Source organism: Hyperoodon ampullatus, assembly GCF_949752795.1.
Source record: "Hyperoodon ampullatus genome assembly, chromosome: 4".
NCBI lineage: Eukaryota > Metazoa > Chordata > Mammalia > Artiodactyla > Ziphiidae > Hyperoodon > Hyperoodon ampullatus.
This window is the reverse complement of record NC_136917.1, coordinates 151,795,555-151,822,190: the sequence shown is the minus strand read 5'-3', so window position 1 is coordinate 151,822,190 and position 26,636 is coordinate 151,795,555.

Below are 26,636 nucleotides of genomic sequence, written 5' to 3'. Positions count from 1 at the left end.
TGTTATTTGTTGTTTTTCCCTTGCTGCTTTTAATATGTTTTCTTTGTATTTAATTTTGACCATGTGATTAATATGTGTCCTCATCTATTTCTCCTTGGATTTATCCTGTATGGGACTCTCTGTGCTTCCTGGACTTGATTAACTATTTCCTTTCCCATATAAGGGAAGTTTTCAACTATAATCTCTTCAAATATTTTCTCTGTCCCTTTTTTTTCTCTTCTTCTTCTGGAATCCCTATAATTCAAATGTTGGTGCATTTAATGTTGTCCCAGATGTCTCTGAGACTGTTCTCAGTTGTTTTCATTCTTTTTTCTTTATTCTCCTCTGCAGTAGTTATTTCCACTATTTTATCTTCCATGTCACTTATCCGTTCTTCTGCCTCAGTTAGTCTGTTATTGATCCCATCTAGAGTATTTTTAATTTCATTTATTGTGTTGCTCATCATTCCTGTTTCATCTTTAGTTCTTCTAGGTCCTTGTTAAACGTTTCTTGCATTTTGTCTATTTCCAAGATTTTGGATCATCTTTACTATCATTATTCTGAATTATTTTTCAGGTAGACTGCCTACTTCCTCTTCATTTGTTAGGTCTGGTGGGTTTTTATCTTGCTCCTTCATCTGCTGTGTGTTTTTCTGTCTTCTCATTTTGCTGTTCATTCAGTAGGTTGTGTAGACTTCCTGGTGCAGGGGACTAGTGCCTGTGTTCTGGTGGATGAGGCTGGATCTTGTCTTTCTGTTGGGTAGGTCAACGTTTGGTGGTGTGTTTTGGGGTGTCTGTGGTCTTATTATGATTTTAGGCAGCCTCTCTGCTAATGGGTGTTGTTGTCTTCCTGTCTTGCTAGTTGTTTGGCATAGGGTGTCCAGCACTGTAGCTTGCTGGTTGTTGAGTGAAGCTGGGTGCTGGTGTTGAGATGGAGATATCTGGGAGATTTTCACCATTTGATATTACGTGGAGCTGGGAGTTCTCTTGTGGACCAGTGTCCTGAAGTTGGCTCTCCCACCTCAGAGGCACAGCCCTGACTCCTGGCTGCAGCACCAAGAGCCTTTCATCCACACAGAAAAAAAGGAAAAGGGGAAAAAATCATAAATCCTGCTTTCCAAGTCCACCTCCTCAGTTTGGGATGATTCGTTGTCTATTTATATATTCCACAGATGCAGGGTACATCAAGTTGATTGTGGAGCTTTAATCCTCTGCTTCTGAAGCTGTTGGGAGAGATTTCCCTTTCTCTTCTTTGTTCTCACAGATCCTGGGCCTCAGTTTTGGATTTGGCCCCACCTCTGCATGTAGGTCGCTGGAGGGCGTCTGTTCTTCACTCAGACAGGACAGGGTTAAAGGAGCAGGTGCTTCAGGGACTGTGGCTCACTCAGGCTGGAGGGAGGGAGGGGTACGGAGTGTGGGGAGATCCTGCGGCAGCAGAGGCCGGTGTGATGTTGCTCCAGCCTGAGGCACGCCGTGCATTCTCCCGTGGAAGTTGTCCCTGGATCCCGGGACCCTGGCAGTGGTGGGCTACACAGACTGCCAGAAGGGGGGTGTGGATAGTGACCTGTGCTCGCACACAGGCTTCTTGGTGGTGGTAGCAGCAGCCTTAGCATCTCATGCCCGTCTCTGGGTTCCGCGCTTTTAGCTATGGCTTGCGCCTCTCTTTGGGGCTCCTTTAAACAGCGCTCCCCTCTCCTCACGCACCAGGAAACAAAGAGGGAAGAAAAAGTCTCTTGCCTCCCAAGTCCAGACTGTTCCCCAGACTCCCTCCCAGCTAGCCATGGTGCACTAACCCCTTTAGGCTGTGTTCACGTCACCAACCCTGGTCCTCTCCCTGCGCTCTGACTGAAGCCCGAGCCTCAGCTCCCAGACCCGCCCGCCCAGGCGGGTGAGCAAACAAGCCTCTTGGGCTGGTGAGTGCCGGTCAGCACAGATCCTCTTTGTGGGAATCTCTCCGCTTTGCCCTCCACACTCCTGTGGCTGCGCTCTCCTCCGCGGCTCCAAAGCTTTCCCCCTCTGCCACCCACAGTCTCTGCCTGCGAAGGGGCTTCCTAGTGTGTGGAAACCTTTCCTCCTTCACGGCTCCCTCCCACTGTTGCAGGTTCCGTCCCGATCTTTTTGTCTGTGTTTATTCTTTTTTCTTTTGCCCTACCCAGGTACATGGAGAGTTTCTTGACTTTGGGGATGTCTGAGGTCTTCTGCCAGCGTTCAGTAGGTGTTCTGTAGGAGTTGTTCCACGTGTAGATGTATTTCTGGTGTATCTGTGGGGCGGAAGGTGATCTCCGTGTCTTACTCTTCCGCCATCTTCCTGGCCATCCAAGTCCCTTCTGCCCATTTTTGGACTGGTTTGTTTGTCTTTTTGATATTGAGCTGCATGAGCTGCTTGTGTATTTTTGAGATTAATCCTTTGTCAGTTGCTTCATTTGCAAAAATTTTCTCCCATTCTAGGGTTGCCTTTTTGTCTTGTTTATGTTTTCCTTTGCTGTGCAAAAGTTTTTAAGTTTCACTAGGGCCCATTTGTTTATTTTTGTTTTTATTTCAATTTCTCTAGGAGGTGGGTCAAAAGGATCCTGTTGTGATTCATGTCATAGAGTGTTCTGCCTATGTTTTCCTCTAAGTTTTATAGTGTCTGCCCTTACATTTAGGTCTTTAATTCATTTTGAGTTTACTTTTGTGTATGGTGTTAGGGAGTGTTCTAATTTCATTCTTTTACATGTAGCTGTCTGGTTTTCCCAGCACCAATTATTGAAGAGGCTGTCTTTTCTCCATTGTATATTCTTGCCTCCTTTGTCAAAGATAAGGTGACCATGAGTACATTGGTTTATCTCTTGGCTTTCTATCCTGTTCCATTGATCTATATTTCTGTTTTTGTACCAGTACCATACTGTCTTGATTACTGTAGCATTGTAGTATAGTCTGAAGTCAGGGAGCCTGATTCCTCCAGCTCTGTTTTTCTTTCTCAAGATTGCTTTGGCTATTCGGGGTCTTTTGTGTTTCCATACAAATTGTAAAATTTTTTGCTCTAGCTCTGTGAAAAATGCCAGTGGTATTTTGATTGGGATTGCATTGAATCTGTAGATTGCTTTGGGTAGTATAGTCATTTTCACAATGTTGATTCTTCCAATCCAAGAACATGGTATATTTCTCCATCTTTTTGTATCATCTTTGATGTCTGTCATTATTGTCTTATAGTGTTCTGCATACAGTCTTTTGCTCCTTTGGTAGGTTTATTTCTAGGTATTTTATTCTTTTTGTTGCAATGGTAATTGGGAGTGTTTCCTTAATTTCTCTTCCTGATTTTTCATTGTTAGTTCATAGGAATGCAAGAGATTTCTGTGCATTAATTTTGTATCCTGCTACTTTACCAAATTCATTGATGAGCTCTAGTAGTTTTCTGGTGGCATCTTTAGGATTCTCTATGTATAGTATCATGTCATCTGCAAACAGTGACACTTTTACTTCTTTTCCAGTTTGGATTCCTTTTATTTCTTTTTCTTTTCTGATTGCCATGGCCAAAATTTCCAAAACTACGTTGAATAATGTTGGTGAGAGTGAGCAAACTTTTCTTGTTCCTGATCTTAGAGGAAATTCTTTTAGTTTTTCACCATTGAAAGTGACGTTGGATGTGGGTTTGTCATATATGGCCTTTATTATGTTGAGCTAGGTTCCCTCTATGCCCACTTTCTGGAGAGTTTTTATCATAAATGGGTCTTGAATTTTATCAAAAGCTTTTTCTGCATCTATTGAGGTGATCACATGGTTTTTATCCTTCAGTTTGTTAACTTGGTGTATCGCATTGATTCGTCTATATTGAAGTATACTTGTCTTCCTGGGATACACCCCACTTGATCATGGTGAATGATCATTTTTATGTGTTGTTGGATTCTGTTTGCTAATATTTTCTTGAGGACTTTTTCATCTATGTTCATCAGTTATACTGGCATGTCATTTTCTTTTTTTGACATCTTTGGTTTTGGTGTCAGGGTGATGGTGGCGTCTAGAATGAATTTGGGAGTGTTCCTCCCTCTGTTATATTTTGGAAGAGGTTGAGAAGGATAGGCGTTAGCTCTTCTCTAAATGTTTGATATAATTCGCCTGTGAAGCCGTCTGGCACTGGGCTTTCTTTTGTTGTAAGATTTTTAATCACAGTTTCAATTTCACTGCTTGTGGCTGGTCTGTTCATATTTTCTGTTTCTTCCTGGCTCAGTCTTGGAAGGTTGTACTTTTCTTAGAATTTGTCCATATCTTCTAGTTGTAAATTTTATTGGCATATAGTTGCTTGTAGTAGTCTCTCATGATCTTTTGTATTTCTGCAGTGTTAGTTGTTACTTCTCCTTTTTTGTTTCTACTTCTGTTGATTTGGGTTTTTCCCTTTTTTTCCTGATGAGTCTGGCTAATAGTTTATCAATTTTGTTTATCTTTTCAAATTAGTTTATAGTTTTATTGATCATTGCTGTTGTTTCCTTTATTTCTTTTACATTTATTTCTGATCTGATCTTTATGATTTCTTTCCTTCTGCTAACTTTGGGGTATTTTTTTCCCTCCTTTCTCTAATTGCTTTAGGTGTAAGGTTAGGTTGTTTAGTTGAGATTTTTCTTGCTTCTTGAGGTAGGATTGTATTGCTATAAACTTCCATCTTAGAACTGCTTTTGCTGCATCCCACAGATTTTGGTTTATCCTGTTTCCATTGTCATTTTTTTCTAGGTATTTTTTGATTTCATCTTTGATTTCTTAAGTGATCTCTTGGTTATTGAGTAGTGTGTTGTTTAGCCTTCACGTGTTTGTGTTTTTTACAGATTTTTTTCCCTCTAATTTATATCTAGTCGCATAGCATTGTTGTCAGAAAAGGTGCTTGATATGATTTCATTTTTTTAAAATTTACCTAGGCTTAACTTGTGACCCAAGATGTGAACTATCCTGTGAATATTCCGTGTGCACTTGAGAAGAAAGTGTATTTTGTTGTTTTTAGATGGAATGTCCTATAAGTATCAGTTAAGTCCATCTGGTCTAATGTGTCACTTAAAGCTTGTGTTTCCTTATTTATTTTCTGTTTGGATGATATGTCCATTGGTGTAAGTGGGGTGTTAAAGTACCATACTATTATCATGTTACTGTCGACTTCCCCTTTTATGGCTGTTAGCATTTGCCTTATATATTGAGGTGCTTCTATATTGGGTGCATAAAAATTTACAATTGTTATTTCTTCTTCTTGGATTGATCACTTGATCAATATGTACTAGCCTTCCTTATCTCTTGTAATAGCCTTTATTTTAAAGTCTATTTTGTGTGATTTGTGTATTGCTACTCCACCTTTCTTTTGATTTCCATTTTCATGGAATATCTTATTCCATCCCCTCACTTTCAGTCTGTATGTGTCCCTAGGTCAGAAGTAGGTCTCTTGTAGACAGAATATATACAGGTCTTGTTTTCGTATCCATTCAGCTAGTCTGTGTCTTTTGGTTGGAGCATTTAATCCATTCACATTTAAGGTAACTATCTATATGTATTTTCTTATTACCATTTTCTTAATTGTTTTTGGGTTTGTTTTTGTAGGTCCTTTTCTTCTCTCATGTCTCCCACTTAGAGAAGTTCCTTTAGTGTTTGTTGTAGAACTGGTTTGATTGGGCTGAATTCTCTTAGCTTCTGTTTCTCTGTAAAGGTTTTAATTTCTCCATTAAATCTGAATGAGACCATTGCTGGTGAGAGTAATCTTGGTTGTAGGTTTTTCTCTTTCATCATTTAAAATATATCCTGCCACTCCCGTCTGGCCTGCAGAGTTTCTGCTGCAAAATCAGCTGATAACCTTATGGGGATTCCTTTGTATGTTATTTATTGCTTTTCCCTGTGGCTTTTAATGTTTTTTCTTTGCATTTAATTTTTGACAGTTTCATTACTATGTGTCTTGGTGTGCTTCTCCTTTTGTTTACCATGTACAGGAATATGTGCTTCCTGGACTTGGGTGGCTATTTCCTTTTCATGTTAGGGAGGTTTTCGACCATAACCTCTTCAAATATTTTCTCAGACCCTTGCTTTTTCTCTTCTTCTGGGACCCCTATAATTCGAGTGTGGGTGCATTTAATGTTATCTCAGAGATCTCTGAGACCATCCTCAATTCTTTTTTTTTTTTAATTGGAGTAAAATTGCTTTACAATTTTGTGTTAGCTTCTGCTGTACAATGAAGTGAATCAGCTATATGTATACCTATATCCACTCCCTCTTGGACCACCCTTCTCCCCTCCCTCCACCCATCTAGGTCATCAAAGAGCACTGATCTGAGCACCCTGTGCTCTAAGCAGGTTTCCACTAGCTATCTATTTTACATATGGTCGTGTATTTATGTCAAACCTAATCTCCTAGTTTGTCCCATCCTCTCCTTCCCCTACTGTGTCTACATGTCCATTCTCTTCCTCTACATCTGTATTCCTGCCCTACAAATAGGTTCATCTTTACCCAGCAATCCCATTACTGGGCATATACCCTGAGAAAATGGTAATTCAAAAGGACACATGTACCCCTGTGTTTATTGCAGCACTATTTACAATAGCCAGGACATGGAAACAACCTAAATGTCCAATGATAGATGTCCTCAATTATTTTCATTCTTTTTTCTTTATTCAGCTTCATGGAAGTTATTTCCACCATTCTGTCTTTCAGCTCACTTAACCGTTCTTCTGCCTCAGTTAGTCTCCTATTGATTACTTCCAGAGAATTTTTAATTTCATTTATTGTGTTGTTCAACAGTGTTTGTTTGTTCTTTATATTTTTTAGGTCCTTGTTAAATGTCTCTTGTATTTTCTCCATTCTCTTTCTGAGATTTTGGATCACCTTTATTATCATTACTCTGGATTGTTTTTCAGGTAGACTGCCTATCTCCTCATTTGTTTGGCCTGATGGGTTTTTACCTTGTTCTTTCATCTGCTGCATATTTCTCTGTCTTCTCATTTTGTTTAATTTACTGTGTTTGGGGTCTCCTTTCTGCAGGCTGCAGGGTTGTAGTTCCTTTTACTTCTGTTGTCTGTCCCCACTGGCTTGTGTAGGCTTCCTGGATGGGGGGGACTGGTGCCTGTGTTCTGTGGGTGGAGGTAGATCTTTTTCTTCTGATGGGCAGGGTCGCTTCTGGTGGTGTGCTTTACGGTGTCTGTGAGCTTAGTATTACTTTAGGCAGCCTTTCTGCTAATGGGTGGGATTGTGTTCCTGTCTCGCTAGTTGTTTGTCATGAGGCATGCAGCACTGGAGCTTGCTGGCCATTGGGTGGAGCCAGGTCTTTGTGTTAAGATGGAGACCTCTGTGTGAGCTTTCACTGATTAATATTCCATGGGGCTGGGAGTTCTCTGGTGGTCCAAAATCCTGGTCTCAGCTGTCCCTCCTTGGAGGCTCAGGCCCAACCCCTGGCTGCTGCACCAAGACCCTACAAGCCACACGGTGTGGAAGAAAAAGAAGAAGAAAACAAACAAACAAAACCCCCAAAATCCCCCCAAAAATGAAAAAACAAACAACAACAAAAAACCCAAACAAATGAACAGACAAAACCCCAAGACATGTGGTAAAAACAAAACTAAACAGACAAATTACACAAAGAAACATACACACACGTACTCACAAAAAGAAAAGAAAAGAAAAAAAAGTGAAAACAAAGAAGAGAGCAACCAAATCAATAAACAAACCCAAAAATGAAAACAAACACTAAAAACTACAAAAGAACATAAAACCAGAAACACATCAAATGCAGAAAGTAAACTAAAAAAGGCAATGAAAGCATAAAACTAACCCACAAAAATAAAAAAATGCAAAGATGAAAACAAAAGGAAAAAATATAAAATGAAGTAGTAAAGTAAAAATAGAAAAATGTAAAATATAGTTAAAAATAAAATGAAAACAAAGCAAAACAAAGGAAAGAACAAGGAAAAAACAGTGTAATGAAAAATTACAATAGAAATAGGAAAAAATAAATAGAATAAAAATATATTAAAAATAAAAGCATAAAAAAGAAAAAGTAAATAAAAAATTAAAATTAAAAGAATAATAAAGAACAACTGAACAACAACAAAAAAAGTAGTGTTGTTTTCCTGTGGCCTTAGCTGTCAGTGTCCTTGCCCCCATAGTGAGCCACAGCCAATCCCTGCCTCCACAGGAAGTCCTCCAGTACTTCTAAGTAGGTCTGGACCTGCTCTGGGCACTGTGGGGCCAGCTCAGACTGATCTGACTTTATTTCTACATGTACTTGCACCCATAGCCCACAGCCTCAATTGTGGGAAAACTTGTTGTCTATTCAGGTATTCTACAGACGCAGGGTTTGCCAAGCCAATTGCAGGGATTTAATCCACTGCTTCTGCAGCTGCACAGGGAGATTTCCCTTTCTCTTGTTTGGTTGAACAGCCCCTGGGCCTTAGCTTTGGTTTTGGCCCCACCTCTGGGAGTGGGCCACCCTCAGACATCTGTTCCCTGCACAGGCAAAAGGGTGCAAAAGCAGCAGCTGATTAGGGTTCACTTGCTCACTCAGGCTGGGGAGAGGGAGGTATATGGCAGTCACAATCAGGATGTGCAGGGAGTGCCTGCTGTGGCAGAGGCCAGCGTGAAGCTGCAAGAGCCTGAGGTGTGCTGTGCATTCTACTGGGGAAGTTGGCCCCAATTGCAGGACCCTCAGCAGTGGTGGGCTCCACAGGCTGCTGGGAAGGTGTGGGCAGTGACCTGCCTTGCACACAGGACTCTTGGTAGTTGCGGTGGATGGCAGCCTCTGGGGTCAGATATAACAGCCATGGCTTGTTCTTGTGCTCATGTAGGTGTTGCCCTGCTGTCTGTGAGTGCGTGAAGCAGGAAGCTCCTATGGCGGGCCACTCCTCAAGCACCCTGCAACAAAGGTATCTAGCCTCTCTGGCAGGCCCAGGCTTTTTCCCAGATTCCCTGCCAACTAGCTCTGGCACACTAGCCACCCCCCAGCTGTCCTCATGCAGTCAACCCCAGTCCTCTCCCTGGGTTCTGACCTCTGAAGACCAAGCCTCAGCACCCAGCCCCCACTAGCCCCAGTGAGTGAGCAGACAAGCATCTCAGGCTGGTGAGTGTTGGTCTGCACTGATCCTCCGTGTGGGAATCTCTCTTCTCTGCCTCTGCACCTCTGTTGCTGCCCTCTCCTCTGAGGTTCCAGAGCTACCCCACAGTCCCCTGCAGTGAATGGTCTTCCTAGTGTGTGGAAACATTTCCTCCTTCACAGCTCCCTCCCAGAGGGGCAGGTCCCATCCTACTTCCTTTCCTCTTTCTTGTTTTCTTTTGCCCTACCAGTTACGTGGGGATTTTCTTGTCTTTTTGGAAGTCTGAGGCCCCCTACCAGCATTCAGTAGTTGTTCTGTAGGCACTGTTCCACATGTAGCTGTATTCTTGACATATTTGTGGGGAGGAAGGTAATTTCCACGTCTTACTGCTCTGTCATCTTGCTGGTCTTGCAAGAGAATTTCATGAGAAGTAAGACAACTAGCTGAAAAATGTTGGGAATGATATGAGTTCAAGAGAGTTTTGACAGCATGAGGTACAAAGATGGTCAAAGAGGATCTTAAGACTATTTCTTCAGTGGCCTTTACCAGAAAGACAGTAGCAAGTATAGCCCTAAGGCATAAGCATAACATTGGGTCATGGGATCTAACTGTTAGCTGTAATAACCTAGATGTTGTGGTAGCCCCCATGTTTTGAGTAAGTACTCTGAGGGCATTACCCTCTTTTTCATAAACAAAAAGGAAAAAAGGGTAGTTTATAGTTTGATATCCAAGGGCAAGAGGATTTATTAAGCTTTCTTTTAAGATTTTAAAGGCTAGATCATCTTGGTTTTTCCAGATAACAGGGTCAGGTTTAGTAGTTTTTAGTGTGATATACAAGCCTGGGCCATTAAAGAGAAGTTTGGAATCCAATTGTGACAGTAACCAGCTAGCCCAAGAAAATCTCATAATTGACACTTGGTTTTAGATTTTGGGAAGCTCAAGATGCCGTGAAAACTATCAGCATCTAGGTGTTATCCTTGTTCTGAGATTAAATGTCCTAAATATTGGATAGAGCTGTAACGGTGAAATCTGTCTTCTTGTGAGGAGGCTTGAGAGGGTGAGTAGAGAAGTAAATCATCTACATACTGTAATATGGTAGAGCCTCCAGAAAATTTTGTATCATCGAGGTCAGCATTTAAATTTTGTGAGAAGTAAGAAGGACCTTTAGAAAAACTGTGAGCCATTTCTGTCCAGATATATTGTTGTCCTTCCAAGGTAAAAGCAAGAATATATTGGCCAGCCTCATCAATTAGAATACTGAACAATGCCTTGCATAAACTGATCACAATGAAAAATTTGTTTTCAGTAGGGAATAATGCTAATAATGTATGGGGATAAGGAAGAACATGATGGTGAGGAATAACAATGTTATATATTGCATGGAGATCTTGAACAAATCTTTATTCTTGACCATTACGTTTTCTTATAGGTAAAACAGGGGTTTTACAAGGACTACTGCAAGGGATAATAAGTTCCTGTGCTTTATAGTCTTCTATGATAAGTCTTATGCCCTGTAAATCTTTGTTTATAGGGTATTGATTAATTTTTGAGAGAGGTTTTGAGGGATTGACTTGGAACTTAACATAGTGAAAAGCAATATGAATTCTGTCTATGTCTGTGGAAGATTTTGCTCATAGAGTAGGAGACACTAAATTTAATAACAGAGATGTACCTGAAATTTGTTCTTCCATGGCTTGTAAAGTACATGTGAGAGAGAAAAGGTTCGGATTTTCTTGGGGCTTAGATTCAAGGGATTTAAATTTAAGAGATTTTAACAATATTTATTTCTCTCTTTCAAGAGAAAGAAATGGCAGCATGATATTTTTCTAGGAAATCTCATCCTAATAAGTGAACAGGAGCCTAATCACTGAGGAAAAACAGGTGTTTATCTTTCAAAGGTCCCAAACAAAAGGGTATAGATTGAGAAATAAAGACACATTGTGGTTAATTTGAACTCCCCACTATTTGAAGGGACTGTTTATTTGTAGTAGGGTTGAGAACTGATAGAGTAGCTCCTGTGTCAATAGATATGTAAGGGATTTTTACCGGATCTGGAGAGTAGTTTCCCCAGCCTTTTTAATGGTAGAATGTGCTTCTTTGGAGTCCCATCACTGGGATGAGTTTGACCCTTGGCTCTTGGAAAGCTGTAATTGTCTAGACTTTAAAAAATAATTGTGGCAGTCTCTCTTCCAATGGCCAGGTTTTGTTTTTTGGTTTTTTTTTAAACAATAATGACAAAATCAGTTAGGAAGAGTCTGCTTGGGAGATCCCATGTGTTGAAGTTGGAGATGTAAAATTTTAGTTGCCCTTTTTCTGGAATCATCTTCTGGGGTGTGAGTTAACTGGTTAGCTACATTGACAAGTTCAGGGTGGACACTATTTTTCATTCTGTGTGGATTCTCTTGACTAACAGAGATAGATCTCTGTTTTAACTAAAACATTGAATTAAAGGCCACCCTGCTAGATGCAATGTATATAGGGAGTCCATATTTTCTTTAAAAACAATTTGGATTCTGCTGCAGTAATCATGAATAGATTCAACAGGCTTTTGGGTGCATGCGTTAATTTTGTTCCCATGTATTGGCTTATGGAAAGCTCTCAGGATGGCAAGATATAGCCTTGGGGTATGGCAGGAGCTTGGTCATATAAAAGATCTATTGGCTGACTGACTTGGAATTTAAAAGATTGTTTGGGGCTTTCCCAATTAGCAGTTTTCATTCAATGCTGGGCTTGACCTCCTCCAATAAGCATGTGGATTAACTGAAAAAGATCGGAGAAATCAGTTTAAGTTTGAATTATAATACTGATTTGGCAAATCTATGAGGATCCCCAGTTACCTTGGGAAAATAGTTTGCTATGGCCCCAAGTTCAGCTTTGGTTCAAAATTAATTAATGGTTTAGCAGGATCCTCAGAAGACTTAATTTTTTTAAAGATTTATTTATTATTTATTTATTTCTATTTACTTTTGGCTCCATCAGGTCTTTAGTTGCAGCATGCAGGATCTTCGTTGAGTCATGCGGGATCTTTTTTTTTTTTTTTTTTTTTTTTTTTTTGGCAGTATGCAGGCCTCTCACCGTTGTGGTTTCTCCCATTGCGGAGCACAGGCTCCGGACGTGCAGGCTCAGTGGCCATGGCTCATGGACCTAGCCGCTCCATGGCATGTGGGATCTTCCCGGACCGGGGCACGAATCTGTGTCCCCTGCATCAGCAGGCAGACTCTCAACCACTGTGCCACCAGGGAAACCCCAGGCAGGATCTTTTGTTGTAGCATGCAGGTTTCTCTCTAGTTGCGGCATGTGGGTTTTCTCTCTCTAGTTGTGGCATGCAGGCTTCAGGGCATGTGGGCTCTGTAGTTGTGGTACATGGGCTCCAGAGCACATAGGCTCTGTAGTTAGCAGCACACAGGCTCTCTAGTTGAGGTGCATGAGCTCAGTAGTTGTGGCACACGGGCTTAGTTGCCACATGGCATATGGGATCTTAGTTCCCTGACCGGGGATCGAACCCGCATCCCCTGCATTGTAAGGTGGATTCTTTACCACTGGGCCACCAGGGAAGTCCCCAGAAGACCTAATTTTAAGAGGGAAAGTTTTAATTGTCTCAGTTGGTAAAGTTTACTCATTAAAAAAGGTCAGTTTAGATAAAGAAAGGGGGGTCGAAGAAGGCAAAGGTGGATATAGAGAGGGTGGAGTAATGGGTTTAGGGGAACCTTGGCTCATGTCACCAAAGAAGAGGCCTTAGCTGCCTGTTTATCTCCTTTGTTTATTTCTTTCAGTTAACTTAGAAATAATATTTTACAAAGAGGTAATTTTAAAGTCCTGAATATATTTAGAAGCCTCTAGGTACCAATTAAAATTGTTATCCCACTCAGATTGTTTAATTCTATTGCCACAGTCTTTCTAGTCTGGAGAAAATCATGTTTGGGCAGACTGAAAGTTCTTCATAACAGCCATTGGAGTTCTACATTATCTTTAGTAAGACTGGACCATCTAGTCAAAAATGCACGTGGGGAGAGACCATAATTTTTTAACATAAAATCAGTTAGGATCCCTGAAGAGCATTGGGATGGCTGGAATCTCATATCTCAGACGTTTTCTTGAGAGCAAAAGAAAAATTCTTAAATAGCCTAATGGTTGTGCTCAGGGTTGGGAGTTATGTTTTGTTTTACAGTGTGCCTTTCATGGGATACATACTGTCTTTCTCTTTTTTTCTCCTGGAAGACAGTGTTTGCCCTAGTTGTTTGACCTGTGACCAGTTGTCCCTTGTTACATGTAAATTGTCTTTCAGTTGACAGATGACCTAATGTCAGTCTGGCCTAACATTTGTGACCAATGTCTGTGACCAATTTGTGCTCTCACATAAGTCTTTGCCTTAGAGACCAAAGTCTCTAAAGGGAGGTGGCAAGCACTCTAACAGCATTTACTTGCTCAACATGTGCCCACTGATAGAATTTTTTTATTTTTGCTCTCTAGCACTCTAAAGGAATTACACTGAAATTCTAGCATGTTTCCTACAAGAAAACAAGTACTCACGAAAAAGGATAAAACCTTTAAACAGACCCTTAACAAAGTCAGAAAGTTCAACCAAATGGAGGGAGACGAGAATCTGAGAGGAGAATCACCAAGCCAAAAGTAGACAATGACTCACAGAAGCAATGAGCTCAAGGGCTTTTGTGCGGGTACTTCACACAATTCTGAGGGTCCTTGTCCTTTGGGGGTCATCTCCTTTGGATCCCACTTCCAGTGCCAAGGAATGTCTACCTAAAGAAAAAGATAAAATGAAGCAAGCTCAAAATTGTCAAAAGGCCGAGTTTCATTTAGGAATAGGAGAAGAATAGCAGTTCAGAACACATAAACTGTAGCAAGCTGCAGATGAGTCTGTTGAGGATTTGGGATATGCTGTATTTATGGACAGGGAATATAAAGAAGTGAGAGTTCAGTTAGAGTCTGCTAAAATAAAAAACAAATGGAGACCATTTCTGAAAATTTCTGAGGAGACAAAACCAGACCAGTCCCACAAACAAAGCTCAGTTCAGCTTAATTTATGAGACCAACTCACCCAGAGTCATTTCTTGTTCATGCCTCTGGTAACCATAAGCAAAGTTTCCCAAGGTTCCCTGACCAACTTCCTATCATTTAAGAACATTCCAATACTATCAGTTTTCTGTAAATCAGACATTTATGGAAAATCAGTACCTCAGTTCTTAAGTTTTGTTTTCCTGAGGGCACATGTGGAAGATTTTCCATTTTATATTCTCTGGTTCCATTTTAGATTGAAATTCTTTCACATGGCTTATGTAGGACTTGGGGGTATTAAAAATGGAAAATAATTTTGGAAGATTATTACAACTTCTTTTTAAGAACAATTGGAAAAAATGAGTCAAATTATAACACACATACCATAAAAATGTTTTTAAACTCACATTTTTTTCCTGTAGTATTGTTTTGACATTGCTTTGAAAAGGTGAAAAATATGCTCTAAAGTTTTTCAAATGGAGAGTTTTAGTCATTTATTTTAATTGTAATCACATAAAAAAAGAAAATAGACAAAATGACCTTACCATGCATTCCAGCTTTATGCTTCTTTATAGCTTCAGAATAAATGTTTTGATCATTATCACTTTACAAATAGCAAGTGGGAGTATGAGTATTGACATTCCATGCATAGTAATCAAGGTAATATCTATTTTATGAGGGTACAATTCTTAATTAAGTTTGGTCCAAGTGGGTCACCTTAGGAAAATAATGAAAAGCCAAAGTGCCAGTGCTCAAGGTTGTACTACCTTATAAATAGTTTCTTATTGGTTCCTGCTCTTTATATTACTAGTATGGCTATCTTTACATGATAACAAAAATTTTATTCTCATTTTCAAGTGAGGTTTTTGTTGTTGTTGTTGTTCAACCCTTATAAAAATACCTAATTATTTAATAGATATTCAGATAGATATTTTATCAAGGAAAGAAAAACAGTGGACAAGGCAAAAAAAATATGTATGATTTTCCAATATCTCCTAATTTCCACCTTTCTCTTATTAGATAATCTCAAACTGTGGACATATTCTCTTAGAGTAGACGTATTCCTTTATGAGTTATGTGTCTGGTGATAAGTTCAGTGTTTTTGCTTGGACTATGGCTTGGTTACCTTGGGGCCACTTATTTTTAATGCCTATTTGTTGGAAGATAAGGAATGAAGTTAGGTGTCACACTATCAATCAACCAGTAGGCCATTCCGCCCAGTGTTAAGACTGGGGCTCAGTACTCTCCCATCATCTACTGCTTCCTAATAAATAAGTCATTGTTTTGAAGGTTAGATTTTATAGGTTTATTTGATCAGTTTCTATTTAACTATATTGGTTTACTTGATGTAGTTAAATAGAAAAGGCTATGAAAATGTTTTTTTTCCAATGCCCCTCATCAGACCCTGTACCTTTAATTGGCTTAGGGTTTATCTAGAACTGAAAGCTATTAATATCTTCATTTTGTTAACAAGCAAACAACTGTTTAGAAATATTAAATAATTGCCAAATAATTAACTAAATCAACCAGCCTAGGATTGTTTGTCTCAAAAATGTCAATGTCTACATTCAGTTAGTGAGTAAATCATGAACAGATATTAGTCAAAATACTATTATAAGAAAGAAAGATGAGAGAGATATAAGATTAATGAACCCTCTGCAAAAGAGTCAAATGCATGGATATCTTAGAAGTAGTCTGGTTTCATCACTGTGTATAAGCCAATTTAGACAACTTTTATTGCTTTACCTTAAAGTGATTTAAATCCTAAAGGGTAGAAGAAAAGAAGTAGAACATTTATCTCCCTTCCCCCCATCTCTTCTTGTAACTATGATCAGAAACTTTGACAGAAGTTTGATATGATAATAGGATATAAATAATACATAATAATTTCACAAAACTTGCTTCACATGTCCTGTTTTGAATTCCAAAGAAGAGGGTTATTCTTTGTGGTACACAGGCCTCTCACTGTTGTGGCCTCTCCCATTGTGGAGCACAGGCTCCGGACGCACAGGCTCAGCGGCCATGGCTCACGGGCCCAGCCGTTCCACGGCATGTGGGATCCTCCCGGATCGGGGCATGAACCCATGTCCCCTGCATTGGCAGGCGGACTCTCAACCACTGCACCACCAGGGAAGCCCCAAAGAATAGTTTTTTGATGATTATTTGCAAAACAGGAAAGTTTGGATTGTTTGTTTCTACAATAAGTCTAAAGAAAGAATGTGATGTCATTGATGTTTTATGTTTTCATCTTTATGATTTTAATTTGCTTTCAATATTTAAGATTTTAACTTTAAAAACTTTTGCTCAAGGGAGAAATTCTATAACTGCGTTCTTGGCTCTCATGTTGTTCTACAACTTTTAGATGCATGGAGGAAAAGCAGGGGAGAGTGTGAGGAAACGGTCAACTTGTTCACACAATCAATAGAAGGCAGATGGAAGCAGGTTATGAAAAAAGGAAATGCATTGGATATAGAGATAGTAATTGTCAGCCCAGCCATTGATGGCTAGCACTTTATGTATTTTTTGCCTGGATAGGATGAAATGGAGTTGCCATAACATTTTATATACATATCACTTATATGCATTCAGTACTTTTGCAGATAAAATTAACTTATTTGAGTCTCTTCACACACTGAATTATATATCAGTGTTTCCATTTTCTTGTTGTGGAAACAGAAGTTCAGAGAAATTTAGCTACTTACCCTAGGAAGCATAGCTGGGAAAATATGGAGTTCATCTCATTCCAAGTATCTCTTTTTCTAATTCCTGAAGGCAACTGTTCATTCATGAATGGTACCTGAAAAGTTATCATTTCATAGAATAATGTTGTTGGAAAGAGGGCAAATGCTGCTGTATAATTTTATTTTATAAATACCTGGGAAAGACAGAAGAAACTATGTATCACAAATATTAACTTCCCAAAGAAAAAAAAAGTACAGTGTTTGCTTTCAAGTATAGGAATAAACACAAGAAAGACCCTATTTCCAGAAGAACACAACTTTGTGCCAAATGTGCTTTACACTTATCAGAAACAGTTCCTCATTCACAATGTAAAAATGATGTTATTATTTTAGTTTATATATAACAGATGACATAAGGAGTGATTTTGTGACTAATTCAGGCCTCATGGTTCTTTTTCCCACCCAAACAAATTCATACATTAGGCCATTTAATTTTTGCAGATCTACTGTTTCAAATTTTACAGTTAATTTTCAAGTTAGAAAACATACTGTTGTGTTTCCTTTCTATTTCTTCCTGAATATATTTGTGTTAAATTTTTATGCAATAATGAATCATTTTTTGACACATTCCAATATTTCTTTCTCACATGCCTTTCCTTTTTTCAGCTCCAATAATGAAATCTTCACTGACCCCACTGGCATTCATTTCTACTCTTATTTGTGTGAAGAACTGTTAGATTGAAGTTTTACACTGTCAACAACTAGAGGGGTTTGCTATGATCTTGTCACAGTCTATTTGTTTTGCACTGTTTCTCTTCCCTCCACACGTTCCTTCAATGTAATTTCACGTGAAAATATGGTTAGTGGGCTGCTTTACTTATTTTTATAGATCATCAGTGGAAATATTAACTCTGACAGGAATAAATATAGGGCTCGGCACCACCCTACAAGACACTTGCTATCTTGAGTTTATTATTTACCATCATTCATTTTCAAAATCTGCCAGTTGCTTTTATGAAGTGTGTGTGTACATTTTACTCTAAGACCCTCCCATTAAGTTTGCTATTAAAATGTAAGCTCATCTGTAATTTGACACATTTATAAGAAGGGAAGAAAGTAGCTGAGTCTCTTCATAATCAGACTCAACTTCTAGGGCTGAGAAGGAGTTTTTTTTATTTTTACCAGGTGATACAGGTTTGGCTGGGTAATATTAGAAAGGCACAAATAGTTGTTTCTTGTATTGAAAATGTTGTTGTATGCCTACTATAATATTCCATTTTCATGGTTAGGTATTATTTACTTTAAAGAAAACTCAAGCTTTTAAGCACTTAAAAATCTAAGATTAATATAAAACACCAGTAGATTTTTCTTTCCAAAAAGATCTTCAGAAGTCATTGTTGGCAAACTTCCAAATACAAATTAAATAATGGATTTGTATGACATTTTTATCATATTAATTATATATTTATTCTTTTGGTGCACACCGTTTTGTACATTATATGTCTATTGCCAATGTCTGTGGATGGTATAAAGTTGCAGAAAAGTTTAAGTGCCAAGTTTTAATATGGCTCTGAAAGTTGTAGAAAATGACCATTGAAAATCATTCTCTGAATATTTACCAATTGAACAATAATAGAATGTTGGAATTGGAAATAATCATAAAGATTTAATTTAGACCAGAGTGTTTTGTTTTTGTTTTGCAGAAGAAGAAAATGATCTAAAACAGGGAAGTGCATAGATTAAAAAATATTTAAACACTACATCTCAGACTAGAACTCAGGTCTGTAGAACTCTGATGCACACCATCCAAACTGTTTAATTGAAAACGCCTGTTTATTATTTTTCTGTTGCTGTGTTACACATGAGCACCAACTTGGTGATTTTAAACAATCTACGTTTATTATCTCTCAGTATTTGTGGGTCAGGAGTCCAAACATGGCTTCCCTGGCTACTCTGTTCAGAGTTTCAAAAGGTTACCATCAGGTTGTTAGCCAGATAACATCCTCATCTGGAGGTTCAACTAGGGAAGAATCCACTTCCAAGATCATTCATGTTGTTGGTAAGAGTCATTTTCTTGTGACTATAACTGAGGGCATTGGCTTTCTGCTAGTCCTAGGCTGGAGGCCACTCTTAAGTCTTAGAAGATGCTTAATGTTCCTAAAGGCCATCCACAGTTCTTTGGCAAGTGGGCTTCCTCCGCATGACAGTCTACTTCATCAAGCCAGCAAGGGCAATATCTCACCTCAAGGAGATCCCAGCGCTTCTTTTAAGGGCTTTCACCTTATTAATTCTAATAGAATTTATTGGCGATCTTAATTACATTGGCAAAATCTCAACTTTGTCGTCATACTCTGTTAGCTAGAAGCAAGTCACAGATCCCACCCACACCTAAAGGAAATTATAAAAGGCGTGAACACTAAGGCATGGGAATCATGAGGGGTCACCCTAGTATATGTACACCACAGCTTGCATCTTGGATCCAAACCACATTAAAGCAATGTACTGAAACACTGGCACAAATATCACACACAGAAAGCATACATAAACCTTTGACTTTCCCCCAATAATTCAAGAAGGCTTCCTGTATCTATATGCATTCCCTACCTTCTCTCAAAGATCAAATCCAGTCTACCTTGTTCACAATCTCATCTTCTCTTTGTCTTGAGAATTTGAGAGAATCTATTTTCCTCTTCCTTTCTTCTTTCCCCTTCAACTGAGTTAGGCATTGAAATATATTATACATCAGCCCTCTCCAATAGAGATAGCATGCAAGCCACATATATAACTACATTAAAAAGTAAAAACAAACATGTAAAACTAATTTTCATAATATATTTTATTTAATTCAACATATTAAAAATATCACCTTGATATGCACTGAAGATATGTGTAAGAAACAATTTACATTATTTTCTTCTTACCAAGTCTGCAAAATCTGGTATGTGTTTTACTGTTATGGCACATCTCAATTTGGACTTTTTCCAGTTCTCAACAGGCACATGTGAAGAGTTTCTACCTTACTGACCAGTATAGCTCTTTTTTATTAAAAGCATCATTATAAAAAATCTTCCTCCAGCCATGGCCATATTGATTGGCTCTCTATTACTATTCTCGAAAATGTTTTCTACAAACAACTTCTAATCAGTTGCTCTTTTACCCTTTTTCAGCTGGCTTCCCCCCTTACAAATCCATCATCACTACTGTTGCTAATACCTCCATGTTGCTAAACCAAATGGAAAGTTTTCTAACTAGAATTCTCATCATCTTTTTGCACAGTTGATGTCTTATTTCCTTAAAATTTCTTTCTCTTTAAATAATGTGTCAGCATTCATGTCTAGTTTTATCCCTCTATCACTGATATCGTCTTAATCCTGTCCTTAGTAATACTTAACAAACCAGGTTCAAAACAAAACCTTTACTCTTCCCTAAAACCTAGCCCTCTTCTAATCCTAACCAACAAATGGCATAGCTATTAGCCCAGGTGTTTATATAATTGTATCATTCTCTATCTCTCTCTTGCTATCTCTTTGTCTCTCTCTCTACATATATATGTGCACTGTTTAATTCAAGAAATATTTGAGTTTGTACTTTGTACTATTTATCAAACATCATTCTAAATGGTAAAAAGACAGATAAGGACTGCTAAGGATTGATTTTGTGTGCATATGCTATAAAGAGCAAGAGAGAAAATAATTATATATGTGATATAATGATTAATATATCATAATGATATAGACATAACATTGTAATTATATAATTTCATATAGAAAAAATAATTAAATAAAACAAGATATCAGTATGAGAATGATTATGAATTAGAATTACAATGTATGGTTTAGTCAAATAGTCCAAATTATCTGTGTGTGTGTGTGTGTGTGTGTATACCACAGATAACAGATAGCATATTTGTATAAGTATTCATGTGTGAATAGACATATCTTCTCATGTATATAAATACTCAAATGAATATTTATATTCATATATATGTGTATATATGTACTAACTTAGTTCTCACACTAATCATATGAGAAAAAAGTTCCCCACTTACAGAAAGTTAAGTAATATCTCTCCTACAGTCATATTGTTGTAAATGATAGGGCTTGGATTTGAGTCACCCTTCTACTCAGTGGCATAATAAAGGCAAGGTAATGGGGCAAAGATCCTATAATGGGAGTAGTACTGCTCTGGGTGCAGAAATGAAGGGGATGCATTGTCTGCATGTACAAACAATAATAAAACCAAATAACGCTAGTCTACTTTTTGTTATCAGCACTACTGATAAATCTAAACAGAATTATTGTCAGTGATAAAATACTATCACCTGCAAAAAAAACTTTTGGTGTCCTAATTTCTAAATGATTGTTGTCAGTAATGTTGATTTTAGTAATATACAGGCAGGTTATATTTATACATTTTACTTATTCCTTAATAAATATTATAACTTACATGAAAACTGATTTAGAGAATACCCAGTTATAAGCCTCTCCCACACATTACCACTTTCAGCCATAGACCTTTGTTTTCAGAGCCAGTACATAATAATTTGAAACAGTTCCACTTGGTTTCAGTCAGTTGCAGTTCCTGTCCCCACACCCTATAGTCTGATATTTTAGTGTGTTAAGCAGTAGTTTTCAAAGAAAGGATAATAGCTCAGTGTTCATAAATATGAAGAAACAAATTGATTTGCACTAAAGCTGTCAGTATATGTGCAAATCATTCTCTGAGCTTTGTGGAGGTTATTCTTTTTGAAACACTTCTTTATATTTGTTTAAACCACATTATTAAGGTTTCATTTATATATATGAAAGCTGTTCATATTCAGTGTATACAACTTGATGAGTTTAGAGGTAAATATTCATCTGTAAAACCATAACCACAATATGTGACATAAACAAAATATTATCTCCAAAAGTTTCCTCATGATCTCTTTATTATTACTGTCATTGTTCTGTGGTAAGAATATTTAACATAAGATTTACCCTCTGAGAAATTTTGAAGTGTATAATATGGTATTGTTAACTATGGGCTCTATAGTGTGCAGTGGATCTCTAGTACTTATTCATATAACTGAAACTTTGTATCCTTTAACTAATGCTTCCCCATTCACCCCTACCTGTAACCCCTGGGAACAATTATTCTACTCTCTGCTTCTGAGTTGACTATTTTAGATTACAATCTAAGTAGTATAAAGTAGGACTTGTCCTTCTGTTTCTGGCTTATTTCTTTCAGCATAGTGTCCTCCAAGAGTATCCACATTGTTGTGAATGACAAGATTTCCTTTTTTGTTAAAGCTGATTAATATTCTATCATATGTACATACTCTACTTTCTTTATACATTCATCCACATATAGGCACTTAGATTGTTTCCATATCTTGGTTATTGTGAATAATGATGAAATGATCAAGGGAGTTCATATATCTCTTAAGAATCCTGGTTTCAATTCCTTTGGATATATAACCAAAAGTGAGATTCCTATATTAGATGGTAATTCCAATGCATGCACAGAGAATAACTTTCCATTTATTAGTGTCTACTTGAATTTCTTTCATCAGATAGTTTGCTCTTAGTGTATAGAAATGCAGTTGGACTTTCTATGTTGATTTTGTATAATACAACTTTACTGAATTTGTTTATTCTAGCAGTATTTTTTTGGTGGAATTCTTTAGGGTTTTCTATATATAAGATCATGTCACGTGCCAACAGAAATAATTTTACTTCTTTCCAATTTGGATATTTTTATTTCTTTTTGTCATCTAATTGCTCTGGCTAGTTATTCTAGTACTATGTTGAATAGAAGTGGTGAGAGTGGGTATAATTTTATGGTTCTAGATCTTAAAGGAAAAGCCTTCAGTTTCTCACCATTGAGTATAATTTAGCTGTAAGCTTATTATAAATGACCTTTATTATGTTGAGATAAGTTCTTTCTATACCTAATTTGTTGAGAAATTTTTTTTTTTTTTTTTGCAGTACACAGGCCTCTCACTGTTGTGGCCTCTCCCATTGCGGAGCATAGGCTCCCGACGCACAGGCTCAGTGGCCATGGCTCACGAGCCCAGCCCCTGCGCGGAATGTGGGATCTTCCCGGACCGGGGCACAAACCCGTGTCCCCTGCATCGGCAGGTGGACTCTCAACCACTGCGCCACCAGGGGAGCCCGAGAAATTTTTTTTATCATAAAAGTGTGTTGATTTTTTTCAAATATCCTTTCTGTACCTATCAAGATGATTATCTGATTTTTATCCCTCATTCTGTTAATGTGGCATATCACATTGACTGTTTTGTGTATATTGAATCATCTTTGCACCCTAGGGATAAATCCCACTTGGTTATAGTGTATAATCCTGTATGTTTATGTGGTGTTGAATTCCGTTTGCTAGTATTCTGTTGAAAAATTTTGCCTACATGTGTATCAGGGATATTGGTCTATAGTTTTGTCTTCTTGTGGTATGCATTAGTATCAGGGTGATATTGGCCTCACAGAATGAGTTTGCTTTTCTGTAAGAGTTTAAGAAGAATTGGTATTAACTCTTCTTTAAATGCTTGGTAGAATTCACCTGGGAAGTCATCATATCCTGGGCTTTTCTTTGTTGGGAAGTTTTTGATTACTAATTCCATCTCCTATGTTGCTGTTGGTCTTTTTAAGCATTTTATTTCTGGGATTGAGTCTTTGGTAGGTCATCCTATGTGTTGACATATAATTATTTATAATAATTTGCCTTGATCTTTTTAAAATTTCTGTGACATCTGTTGTAATGCCTCCTCTTTCATTTCTGATTTTATTTATTTGAGTCTTTTTTTTTTACATGGTTAATCTAGCTAAGTTTCTATTAATTATTTTTATGTTTTCAAAAGTTCAACTCAGTTTTAGCAGTTTTTTCTATGTTTTTTCTATTTTCTATTACCTTTGTTTCTTCTCTATTTTTAAATATTTCCTACCTTTTGCCAACTTTGATCTTAGATTGTTCTTTTTCTAGTTTCTTTACATGATGAGGTGCAGTTAGATTGTTTATTTGAAATTATTCTTCTTTAAATGTACATGTTTATTACTATAAACAATCCCTTTTAATGCTGCTTTTGCTGTATACCATAAGTTTTGATATGTTGTATTTTCATTTGTCTCAAGATTTATTTCTGTTTTGATTTCTTCTTTGATCCAATGGTTATTCACGAATATACTGTTTAATTTTCATGTATTTTTGAATTTTTCTGTTTCCTCCAGTTTGATTTCTAGTTTCATTCCATTGTGGTTGGAAAAAGATATGTGAAATATTTTCAATCTTATTAAATTTGTTAAGACTTGTTTTGTGACCTAGTATGTGATTTATCCTGGAGAATGTTTTGTGTGCTCTTGAGAAGAATGCATATTCTGCTGTTGTTGAGTGAAATATTCTGTGTACATCTATTAGGTAAATTTGGTCTATAGTATTGTTCAAGCCTGCTGTTTCCTTATTTACTTTTCTCTCTGGATGATCTATTATTGAAAGTGGGGTACTGAAGTCTACTATTGGTGTATTACTGTGGATTTCTCAATTCAGAACTTTCAATATTTGCTTTCTATATTTAGGGGCTCTGATGTTGGATGTGCAATTGACCTTTGAGCAATGTGAGTTTAAGGGCACTAACCCCACACACAGTTGAAAATCTGCATACTGGTATCTCTGCCTCAAAAGCAAATGTTGATAAATGACTGACCCAAGGCCAGGAAGCTAAAGCAGTTTGGATATAATCAGGACTCAAATTCTAATTTCTTTTGATTCTGCATATTGTGATCTTTTATCAAACACAAACTATTCCCACACACTTAAAGATCTGTAAAAATAAAGATGGAAGTACTATATTTATTAAAAAAAATCTGCATATAAGTGGACCCACACAGTTCAGACTCATGTTGTTCAAGGGTCAACTATATATATATGTATATATGTATATATATATTTCTGTTTCTTATCTTGTCGATTTGACATTTTATCATTATATGATGACCTTCTTTGTCTCTTGGTGAGAGTTTTAAAGTTTATTTTGTCTTATATTATTACAGTCATTGCTACTCTCCTTTGATTACCATTTATGTGGAATATCTTTTTCCATCTATTTATTTTCTGCCCATTTGTGTCATTAAATCTAAATTGAGTTTCTGGTAAACAGTATACAGTTGGATCTTATTTATTTTTAGTCCTTTAAACCACTCTTTATCTTTTGTTTGAGTTTAATCCTCTTATGTTTGAAGTAATTATTGACAAATAATTGAAAGGACTTACTACTGTCATTTTGTTTTTTCTGTCTGATTTGTAGTTCTGTTGTTCCTCTTTTTTATTTAATTAATTAATTTATTTTTGCTGTGTTGCGTCTTTGTTTCTGTGCGAGGGCTTTCTCTAGTTGTGGCAAGCAGGGGCCACTCTTCATCGCGGTGTGCGGGCCTCTCACTATGGCGGCCTCTCTTGTTGTGGAGCACAGGCTCCAGACACGCAGGCTCAGTAGTTGTGGCTCATGGGCCCAGCTGCTCTGCAGCATGTGGGATCCTCCCAGGCCAGGGCTTGAACCCGTGTCCCCTGCATTGGCAAGTAGATTCTCAATGACTGCACCACCAGGGAAGCCCTGTTGTTCCTCTTTTACTGTCTTCCATTGTGATTCTTTTTGGTAATGATATATTTTGATTTTTTCTTTTTGTATCCACTGTAGGTTTTTTCTTTTTGATTACCATGAAGTCTGCATAAAACTTCTTATAGTTATATAAATAGTTAAAATAATTTAAAGCTGGTAACAACAACTATAATCACATGCAAAAAATCAACAATTTTACTCCTCCTACCCCACTTTATTATTGATGTCAAAATTTACTTCTTTTTATATTGTATATTCATTAACAAATTTTTGGATTATAGCTATTCTTAATACTTTTGTCTTTTAACTTTTATACTAGGGATAAGAGGGATTTACTCATCACCATTACAATGTTAGAGTATTCTGAATTTGACTATATTTACTTTAATAGGGAAATTTCAAATGCTTTCTTGTTGCTGTTTAGCTTTCTTTTGTTTCGATTTGAAAAAGTCTCTTTAGCACTTCTTGTAAGTCAAGTCTAGTGACAAGTTCCCTCAGTTTTTGTTCTTTGGGCTTCATGAAGCTGGTTGCTCACCACAGATTTGGGAAAATTTCAGCCAATATTACTTTAAATAACTCGTCTGCCCCTTTCTCTTTCTCTTCTCCTGGAACTCATCTGATGAATATATTGGTTCACTTGATCATGTCTCATAAGTTCCATAGACTGTCTTCCTTATTTCTTTAATTCTTTTTTCTTTTTCTTCCTCTAACTGGATAATTTTAAATGATCTGTCATCAACTTCACTGATTCTTTCTTCTGCTTGATCAAGTCTGCTCTTGAAGCCTTCTGTTGAATTTTTTATGTCAGACACTTTATTCTTCAGTTCCAGAATTTCTGTTTGGGTCTTTTTTTTATGGTTTCTATATCTTTGTTGAACTTTTTACTTGTTTATGTATTATTTTCCTGATTTCATTTAGTTGTCTATCTAATGGATGACTGAACTTCTTTAAGATGATTGTTCGTTTTTTTGTTTTTGTTTTTTTTTCAGGCAGTTCAATAACATTTATTTGGTGCTTTATGTAATTTGCTCTTTTGGTGGAATCATGCTTTACTAATTCTTATCGATCTTTGTATCCTTTTATTGATGCTTGCACATTTGAAGAAATAGTCACCAATTCTGGTCTTTGCAGATTGGCCTTGAAAGGGAAAGCCCTTCACAGTCAGCCCAGGCCAGAGATTCTGGTGGGCCAGGTGGCAGGGACCATGGGTGGACCAGCTGCTAAGGGATCTGTGGGCAAACAGGCAGGCCTGGTGTTTCAGTCCACAGGTAATTGGTCATGAGGCTGGCTTCCATGAGTATGGCTGCTGTCTTCTTTTTTTTCTTCTTCTTCTTTT